At 40.5% G+C, this 10654-nt stretch overlaps 1 long non-coding RNA gene across 1 annotated transcript; it reads left to right on the forward strand.

Annotated features, from left to right (window-relative positions):
- Positions 1-10120: 10120 nt before the first annotated feature.
- Positions 10121-10422, forward strand: LOC146498599 (uncharacterized). Its single transcript, XR_014870526.1, has 3 exons — positions 10121-10193; positions 10261-10322; positions 10394-10422. It is a non-coding gene; the product is annotated as an uncharacterized LOC146498599 (long non-coding RNA).
- Positions 10423-10654: the final 232 nt, after the last annotated feature.

The following is a 10654-nucleotide window of genomic DNA, read 5'->3' on the forward strand; positions in this document are numbered from 1 at the left end:
TTTCTAAGATATGAGGTCACTAACCTTTTCTTTTAATTTTCTAGCTTCATTGAATTGACACATGGGAATGTGTCAAAAACGGGGGGGGGGGGGGGGGGGAGTTGAGTTTTAACATCAAACAAGGGTGATATGAACATTTTTATGACTTCATTTGTGTTTTAATAACTTGGTTGGTAAAACTTAAGCTAATAATGACCCAAAAGGTTTCCAGATTTTTTAGAGAACCCGTGAGAAGCATGAATCATTATTTCCATGTTTAAGCATTAATATTTAAATGAACTGAATAGCGTTTAGAAGATAAAATGCCTGTGTTTATGAGAAGCTGAGTACCACACTGGAGAGGAAACCGTGGGACGGTAGGCGGAAGGAAACACATGATTTTTGTGAAAAGGGGGGGGGGGACATGTTAGAATTAGAAATGGCTGATTTGTTTTTGATGTCTTTTATTAGAATGAGTGGTTTTAATCATTTTCATACATACCTTGCAAATGTGCTTATAATGAGTTGGCACTCAGTCTTTTGAAGGTCATAAGCTTCGTTCGGCGATAGTCCGGACTGATAAAGTGTAACAAATGCCAGTGCAGCGGGCTAAATGCAAACACGCTTACACACACATACACTAAATTAGGATAAGTCCTTGGGACATTCTGAATGTTCTAAACCAATTCTGAACCACCAAAAGATCAGTAGACAGCAACATTAGATTGTTAGAGCTGGGAAGAGAGGTGTTTTGGTTTTCTGTCTCTTACAGAGAAAGGAACAGACACCAGACGAGGTCACAGATATACGAGGATCCTTGGCAGCAGAGACAGACACGGTGACTGCTGAAACACCAACTGGGTTCAAGTGTCATGGCATTTTGGGCTCCAGTTAGTCACCTCAAAAGGATGGATCCCATAAACACAGCAATAACCATGAAGGGGTTGGCGGAAATCCAGAAACAGCAGACCAACGAGGTTCGAGAGGCTCTTGGTCGAAAGGGGGACACGTTCCTGTTCCTTTTTCTGGGGAACACAGCTGTGACCCCAGAATACACAGATCATTGTTTGAAATCGGGGCAGAATAATCCCCTGATCTGTGCAACAACTGAAGGGTTGTCTAACCCCTGAGGTTGAAGAAAGAAGAGCAGAGGATCACCCGACTGGAAGACACTGGTGCCTACAGCAATGAAATAAAGGCTTAAAGCTCCTCGGACAGAGGTTCTAGTCTGAGTACGTTTGGAGGGTATAAGGTAGCACCGAAATAAAGCTGTGGGAGAACTGGGGAGTGATGGGAGTATCATCTGTACCTACTGTTGTTGTTGTAATAAAAGTTTTTCTTGCATCTGAACTGCACAAACACAGAGGTCATCTCACATATGGTTCACCCAACAGGGGGAATTGTTAGATTATAATATTATTTTATGCCATGTTAGACCCCTAATTAAAGATTGTGAATTATTATGTAGTTTTAGTTTGCATTATTCTCCTGAATTAGAAGAAGGTGATAACTATTACATTTGGTAAACTGATTTGCATCACATTAGACTGTTGATTTATTGTGAATGAATGATATTGTTTTATGATGCATTATACTGCTGAGTTATAAGAAATACTGTTTGCAGAAAGTCATCGCCTTATTTGTCTGATTAGAAGAGAACAGAACATACTGGAGAGGTTTTCTGCCCCATCTCAGCAGGAGCAGATAAACAGGGAGCCAAGGTTGTAGCTTAGGCGCTGTGTGAGAGAAAGAATGTGAATGTTTAGGCTTTTATGATTAGGTGGGGGCCACTAGAGGCTATAAGAGTTTGATCAAGGCTCCACCATTTTGAGATCTGATGCTGTCTGCTGTATGGTGTCCATCTCCCACACGTGTATTCATTAAATCATCGTTTGACTCAACCCGGCCGGACCAGTGTTGTTATTTTGGTTTTCCTCTTGTATCCATCCCCAATATTTGAATCCGTAACACTGGTTTGCTAAAAATTGACCGGATTTATTACTTTGTTCATAATTTTGTAAGCGTAGTCTTTGTACTAAGAATTATTATTATTTTTTTTTTTTTTATCAGTTATCTCATTTAATTCTAGTTTTGTTTTGCGTATTTTGTTCAATGTTTCCTGATCTTGGTGGGATGCATATGCTTCTTCTAGTGATTTGATTTTTTTTTTCTAATTTCTGAATATTTTTGTTTTCTTTTTTCTTTTTATCTGATGAGAAAGAAATTATTTTACCTCTCATCACAGCTTTCCCTGCTTCCCATAGAACAGAAGCTGATGTTCCAGGTGTCACGGTCCGCAGTGGCAGACCGTGTGGAGAGTGTGTGGAGGACTCAGGTGCAGACACAGGTGAGGACACGAAACTGAGTTCGAACAAAAAGCAAGCCTTTATTGTGGCTGAATGACAAGAAGTTCAAACAAGGCAGAAGCGCACTGACAAAACTAAACTATAACTAAACTGGGAAATTGATACTATGATAAACTATGAAGACACAGAAATGACTACGAATACAAAGACTGGCTGTGAAAACATGGAGGGTGGGAACACAGACGACGCGACACAGACTGCCTGAAACACAGAGACTGTATCCCAATTCAGGGTCTGCAGCCTTAAAGTACGCAGCCTCAACGGTCCTCAAGGGCCGCGTACTCAAAGACCACTAAGGCCGGAAGTGTGAGGCTTGTGAAATGGGACGGTCTAGCCTCCGTCGCGCTGCCCAGGTTGCCTAGCAACCATGATAGCTGGAAATGTGTGGTTGACAGAAATGAAGGAGAACATATTTTGTTTGTTTCTCTGTTTCTACATGAGCTTTGTGTGATTTAATAAGTATCTGAGGCTGAGACCACAGGACTGTAAAACATGATTGTTGGGCTTCATATCTGTACTGAACAGTCATTTAAGATTAGCTAGTAAATAACAAATAGCTAATGTTGTTCGTGAGACTAAAGTCAGTGTAAATATGAGATGGCCAACATTATAGTTATTATATTAATCATTATCAGTTATTACAGCAGTGAACAAGAACTCTCAAATCAAATCACTTCTATTGTCACATCACATGTGCAGGTGCACTGGTACAGCACATGTGAGTGAACTCTGTCAAACACTGAGCTTCAGTAAAGATACAAGTTGCAGTTATTTATATTTCCTATCACCTTAAATCTTCACTCAAAGACACTCAAGTATCTGTGACAGTGTATCTATAGATGTATCATATATAAGAGACAAATGTTGTTCCTTCAGTGTGTTGGTATTACTAAATTTGGTTCAATGTTTACATATATGTTTAAAAAGCAAATGTTCGAGCTGTGATAACTGTGTCTGATAGAATGAAGAGTAGACTGATATATGAAATATTCCTTTATTGGGTGAGAAAATCAGACCATGTCATAACTGCTTTAAGTCATACAGAATAGATATCAGAGCCTTAAACAGGCTGACTTCTGCTAAATGGGTCAAACTGGGCAGAAAGTCTACAAACACATAACATCCTTATAGAATATGATGTAACACTATAGATCAACTTACCTCAGAATATATAAAGCATATAAACAATTACAGCAATATGATGCAACAAACACAGCAGTGCTACTGATCCAAAATACTCAAAGCTTCATAGAACTGAAACAAACATTTATTTTTAGCTCCATTCTGCTGCTGATACATACTTTAGGTTTCTGAACATTAAACTTGTTGCTGCCTTTCATAGTGTGTAACTTGAAGGCCCTGAGTACTTTCTCCCACACTGAAAACACTGGAATGATAACATTATTTGAACATTACCTAATAAGACTGATTCAGGACAGACAGTTAGTGATGTTAAACTTTCCTAGCAGTCCTTCACAAACAGGGAACAGTCTGTCTATTCTCACCATCTGTCAGCTGCTGCTGGCTCTTCCTCCTCCTCTTCCTCACACACTGCTGAGTTTGTCCTGGTGGATCATCAGGGGTGCAAAGCCTCACAGATGATGTGCAGCAGTGGGTCCCTCAGTCTGTCCTCACTCTGGACACTTGCAGTCGTCACACATGGAAATCAAATGTGTGATAAGCTGCAGGATTCAAACACAAGTGTAACTTATAAACACATGTTCATACTTTTATTCCACAATCAGAGAGAAAGAAACAGAGAGAGAGTGCAGGACAGACAGACAGGTGACAGTCTCAGGTGTACACACTGCTACAAACAGGAGGATTTAGTGTTTGTGTTATTACGAGTGCTGAACAAGAAGAGTTCCAGATGGTACAGTGGACACATGTGTGACTGCTGTGATTAAAGCATCTTTCTTTCAGCTTAACGAGTGAACCGTCAGCTCGTTCAAACACACGTTAAAGTCCGTTTGGCTCGACACCACCGAACAGAGGCAGCAATATAACATAGCTAACATTAACAGTGCAGTGAATCCTGCTTGTGCCGTGATATTCAGGACTGCAAACCGAGCAGCATCACTGACTTTCAGCTTGTTGTGTTTGTGGATATATGACTGACTTTAATTATCCACAAAATCATCAGATTCTCTGTAAGATTAAGGTCGACTGTTGTATTATTATATTTTAAAGGCTTCAAAAGCAAGTAAAAGCTGAACGTACAAACATCGCTAATGGCAAATAACTTTGCTGACATGTGGCCAACAGTAATGTTTTAATGTTCCTCATTATTAAACATTTGCACATAAATAAGTGACATAATATTCAGTACTTACTCTTCACAGTTTACTCTTCAGCCGCTCCGCTTCTGCCGTCTGCGGCAGAATTATCCACACTGACTGCCGCGCTATGAATTGTGGGATATATGGGACCACGAAGTCTACACTGCCACAGCCTTAAAATTCAGGTAAATGAAGGACGCATTTGAGGGCGGCATTTTGAGCAGCCTTTGAATTGGTACAGCCTTCGTCGCGTCGCGGTGACGTAATCGGCTTTAAAATGCAGCCTTTAAGGCTGCAGACCCTGAATTGGGATACAGCCAGAGACTAAATACACATAAGGGATCATCAGGGGAAGTGGCCACACATGGGAGCACAGCTGACACACATGAACCTAAAGACAGGACAGGAGAAGTGAAACTACATATACTGACATTAAATGCAGACTTTCAAAGTAAAACAGGAAACATGGAAACCAGACATGACATGAACTAAACATAACCACGCAGACATGACGCATGAACCAGGGAGACTAGGGCACAAATGAATACAAAAGATACATGAAACTCAAACACTGGGTCATTCAACCCAGGACCATAACCCAGTGTCATTATAGTCTAAATATGAAGTCAACTCTTTTTTAAAATATTTAATAAAGTCTTCATCTTTAAGTAGTGATGTATTAAATCTCCAGTTTTTACTTGGCGTAGTATTATTCTTGTCCATTAGTGTTAAAGATACAGGAGCATGATCGCTGACAGCTATAGGGTGAATCTCAGTGTCTGAAACGTCACTCAGCAGTGAGCTGCTGACCAGAAAATAATCCAGACGAGAGCAGGAGTGATGAACATGTGAGAAAAAAGTATATTCCTTACTGGTGGGGTGAAGGGAGCGCCATGCATCGCAAAGACCAAAGTTGCTCATATACTGTTTGATTATATTTGTGGATTGCCAATTACGCTGAGTTCCTGCTGTATTGAGCCTATCCACTTCTTCATTTAGTCCAAGGTTGAGGTCGCCTCCAAGAACAAGTGTGCCATCTAAGTGTTCAGAGAGTGCACTGAAAAAACCGTGAAAGAATGAGGGATCATCAACATTTGGACCATATACACTTACATAGCTTTTTATCAAGTATAGATAGTTTAATGATTAAGAATCTGCCCTCTGGATCTATAACTGTATCAAGTACTGTGAAATTAATATTTTTATGTATTAAAATTGCTACTCCCCTTTGTCTAGAATTATAACAAGCTGAGAACACATTAGGAAACTCAGGTGTTTTAAGTTCATTCGAACCTCTAAGAGGTCTGTGGGTCTCTTGTAAAAGGACAACATCTGCCTGTAGTTTTTTGAGTTGGTTAAATATTTTCAACCTCTTTTCTCTGGAGCCAGCTCCATTTACATTCCATGTAACGAACCTCAGTGCAATTCAATTCAATTCAATTTTATTTATATAGCGCCAAATCACAACAAAAGTCGCCTCAAGGCGCTTCATAGATACAGAGAAAAACCCAACAATCATATGACCCCCTATGAGCAAGCACTTTGGTGACAGTGGGAAGGAAAAACTCCCTTTTAACAGGAAGATAAACTGATAAACCTCCAGCAGAACCAGGCTCAGGGAGGGGCGGCCATCTGCTGCGACCGGTTGGGGTGAGAGAAGGAAGACAGGATAAAAGACATGCTGTGGAAGAGAGATAGAGGTTAATGACAGATATGATTCAATGCAGAGAGGTCTGTTAACACATAGTGAGTGAGAAAGGTGACTGGAAAGGAAAAACTCAATGCATCATGGGAATCCCCCGGCAGCCTACGTCTATTGCAGCATAACTAAGGGAAGATTCAGGGTCACCTGGTCCAACCCTAACTATATACTTTAGCAAAAAGGAAAGTTTGAAGCCTAATCTTAAAAGTAGAGATAGTGTCTGTCTCCTGAATCCAAACTGGAAGCTGGTTTCACAGAAGAGGGGCCTGAAAACTGAAGGCTCTGCCTCCCATTCTACTTTTAAATACTCTAGGAACAACAAGTAGGCCTGCAGAGCGAGAGCGAAGTGCTCTAATAGGGTGATATGGTACTACAAGGTCATTAAGATAAGATGGGGCCTGATTATTTAAGACCTTGTATGTGAGGAGCAGGATTTTGAATTCAATTCTGGATTTAACAGGAAGCCAATGAAGGGAAGCCAAAACAGGAGAAATATGCTCTCTCTTTCTAGTCCCTGTCAGGACTCTTGCTGCAGCATTTTGGATTAACTGAAGGCTTTTCAGTGAGTTTTTTGGACATCCTGATAATAATGAATTGCAGTCGTCCAGCCTGGAAGTAATAAATGCATGAACTAGTTTTTCAGCGTCACTCTGAGACAGGATATTTCTAACTTTAGAGATGTTGCGCAAATGGAAGAACGCAGTCTTACATATTTGTTTAATATGTGCGTTGAAGAACATGTTCTGGTCAAAAATGACTCCAAGGTTCCTCACAGTGTTACTGGAGGCTAAGGTAATGCCATCCAGAGTAAGAATCTGGTTAGATACCATATTTATAAGATGTTCAAGGCCGAGTACAATAACCTCAGTTTTATCTGAATTAAGAAGCAGAAAGTTAGCGGCCATCCAGGTCTTTATGTCTTTAAGACATTCCTGCAGTTTAACTCATTGGTGTGTGTTATCTGGCTTCATAGATAGATAGAGCTGGGTGTCATCTGCATAGCAGTGAAAATGTATGCTATGTCTTCTAATGATGCTGCCTAGGGGAAGCATGTATAATGTAAACAGAATTGGTCCTAGCACTGAACCCTGTGGAACTCCATAATTAACCTCAGTGTGTGAAGAGGACTCTCCATTTACATGCACAAATTGGAGTCTATTAGATAGATATGATACAAACCACTGCAGCACAGTACCTGTAATACCTACAGCATGTTCTAATCGCTCTAATAGGATATTATGGTCGACAGTATCGAATGCTGCACTAAGGTCTAGCAGGAAAAGCACAGAGATGAGTCCACTGTCAGAGGCCATAAGAAGATCATTTGTAACCTTCACTAAAGCTGTTTCTGTGCTGTGATGAACTCTGAAACCTGACTGAAACTCTTCAAATAAGCCATTCCTCTGCAGATGATCAGTTAGCTGTTTGACAACTACTCTTTCAAGGATGTTTGATATAAAGGAAGGTTGGAGATTGGCCTATAATTAGCTAAGACTGCTGGGTCTAGAGATGCTTTTTGAGTAAAGGTTTAACTGCAGCCAGCTTGAAGGCCTGTGGTACATAGCCGATTATTAAATATAGGTTGATCATATATAAGATCGAAGAATTAATCAATGGCAGGACTTCTTTGAGCAGTTTTGTAGGAATGGGGTCTAAAAGACACATTGATGGTTTGGAGGAAGTAATTATTGAAGTTAACTCAGAAAGATCAATTGGAGTAAAAGAGTCTAACTTAACATCAATGGTACTAAGAGTAGCTGTAGATAATATTACATCTGTGGGATGATTATTGGTAATTTTTTCTCTAATGATAAAAATTTCATTTGTGAAGAAGTTCATGAAGTCATTACTAGTTAACGTTAAAGGGATGGTTGGCTCAAAAGAGCTCTGACTTTTTGTCAGCCTGGCTACAGTGCTGAAGAGAAACCTGGGGTTGTTCTTATTTTCTTCAATCAGTGACGAATAGTAAGATGTTCTGGCTTTACAGAGGGCTTTCTTATAAAGCAACAAACTATTTCTCCAGGCTAAATGATGATCCTCTAAAGTTGTGACACGCCATTTCCTCTCCAGATTACGAGTCATCTGCTTTAGGCTACGTGTTTGAGAATTATACCACAGAGTCAGGTACTTCTGATTAGAGACCTTAGTTTTCACCGGAGCTACAGTATCCAGAGTCGTACGTAGTGAGGAGGTGAAATTATTAACAAGATAATCGACCTCTGTTGGGGTAGCGTTCAGATAGCTGCTCTGCTCTGTGTTGGTACAGGGCATTGACGATGATAACAGTGGCTGGATTATATTCTTAAACTTAGTTACGGCGCTTTCAGAAAGACATCTACTGTGATAAAGTCTACTCTCCACTGCTGTGTAATCAATTATTGTAAATGTAAATATAATCAGGAAATGATCAGACAGGAGAGTTTTCAGGAAACACTGTTAAATGTTCAGTTTCTATGCCATATGTTAAAACAAGATCTAGAGTGTGATTAAAGTGGTGGGTGGGTTCTTTTACATTTTGAGAGAAACCAATTGAGTCTAATAACAGATTAAATGCCATGTTGAGGCTGTCATTTTTAGCATCTACATGGATGTTAAAATCACCCACAATAATTATTTTATCTGAGCTCAGAACTAAATCAGATAACAAGTCTGAGAAATCAGAGAGAAACTCTGTGTAAGGCCCAGGTGGACGATAGATGATAACAAGTAAGACTGGTTTCTGAGTTTCACAGCTGGGGTGGACAATGTTAAGCATCAGGCTTTCAAATGAATTAAAAGTCTGTCTGGGTCTTTCATTAATTAATAGACTGGTGTGAAAAATTGCTGCCACACCGCCCCCTCGGCCTGTGCTTTGAGATTTCTGGTAGTTAGAATGACTCGGGGGCGTTGATTCATTTAAACTAACATAATCATCCTGCTGCAACCAGGTTTCTGTAAGGCAGAGTAAATCAATTTGTTGATCAATTATTAAGTCATGTACTAACAGAGACTTGGAGGAGAGAGACCTAATATTTAATAATCCACATTTCACTGTTTTACTCTTTGGTTCAGATGTGGATACTGTATTGTTCTTTCTTTGTAATTGTTTATGTTTAAGTTGTTTTTTGCTTGTTTTTAGTTTGTTTTTTGTCTTTTTGGAAGCTGACACAGTCTCTGGAGATGGGTTTTTTGGGGGGTAGCAGGAGGAGAGAAGCTGCAGAGAGGCGTGTAAGACTGCAACTCTGCTTCCTGGTCCCAACTCTGGATAGTCATATTTTGGGGGGTTTAATAAATTTGTCCATATTTCTAGAAATGAGAGCTGCTCCATCCAAAGTGGGATGGATGCCATCTCTCCTAACAAGACCAGGTTTCCTCCAGAAGGTTTGCCAATTATCTATGAAGCCCACATCGTTTCTGTGACACCACTCAGACAGCCAGCAATTTAAGGAGAACATGCGGCTAAACATGTCACTCCTGGTCTGATTGGGGAGGGGACCAGAGAAAACTACAGAGTCCCACATTGTTTTGGCAAAGTTGCACACCGATTCAATATTGCACCCATAGATGACTGTGTATAACTAGGGTTGTACTCTGTGTGTGTCGCTTAGACAGGTGGAGAGAATACATCACTTGTTCATGAATAAAGAGAAGGAGAGAGAGAAAAAATGTGTGGCGAGATGCTCCCTGAGTCTGACTATGTGTGTGCATATGTGGCAGGATGAATGTTATTCCTTGGTTCAACCCACTTTCAGCCTGGCGCATTAGGGGGCGCTAGTATAAATAGTGGCCACTTGAGCATTCCTGGATCACTTACCTGTGATCTCCTCTTTGGTCACCTGACTTCCCTTTGGTGTTGCAGAGATCATTCTGAAGCCTCCATCGCAGCTGGTAGGTGTTTACTCATTGTAGTGTGTGTGCATTACCTTACTTGGTGGTAAACAGATATTGTTTTTAGGTCATAGCTGTAGAAGCCTCCTATGAGCCACTCTGCTCATGTTTCATGACGCGGGTTACTCGGTACGTAATTCAATTTTGTTACAATCTCTGCCTTTTATTCTTTTATAGTAATTACTTATTATGCTTTGCAGGAAGTGTGGGCCTTAGTTTTACGCAACGCCATGCTAACTGAGGTGCTGCTACTTTGCTTTGCCTTTTACCGTCTGTTCCCGTTGCGAGAATTCTTTTCCTGCTACTGCCAGCTTTTTAAAGTGGACGTTGGCGTGGACAGCGGCCATATGCATGCCGGTTATGCGAGTCAGCCGGCGTACATATTGACTGACCGGATGATTAATTTATAGTCGGACGGCAAGTTGGAGCAATACGGCGATTGCGTTTGCTCCAGATTTTAA

This window comes from Neolamprologus multifasciatus, chromosome 18 (assembly GCF_963576455.1).
Source record: "Neolamprologus multifasciatus chromosome 18, fNeoMul1.2, whole genome shotgun sequence".
Classification (NCBI taxonomy): Eukaryota; Metazoa; Chordata; class Actinopteri; order Cichliformes; family Cichlidae; genus Neolamprologus; species Neolamprologus multifasciatus.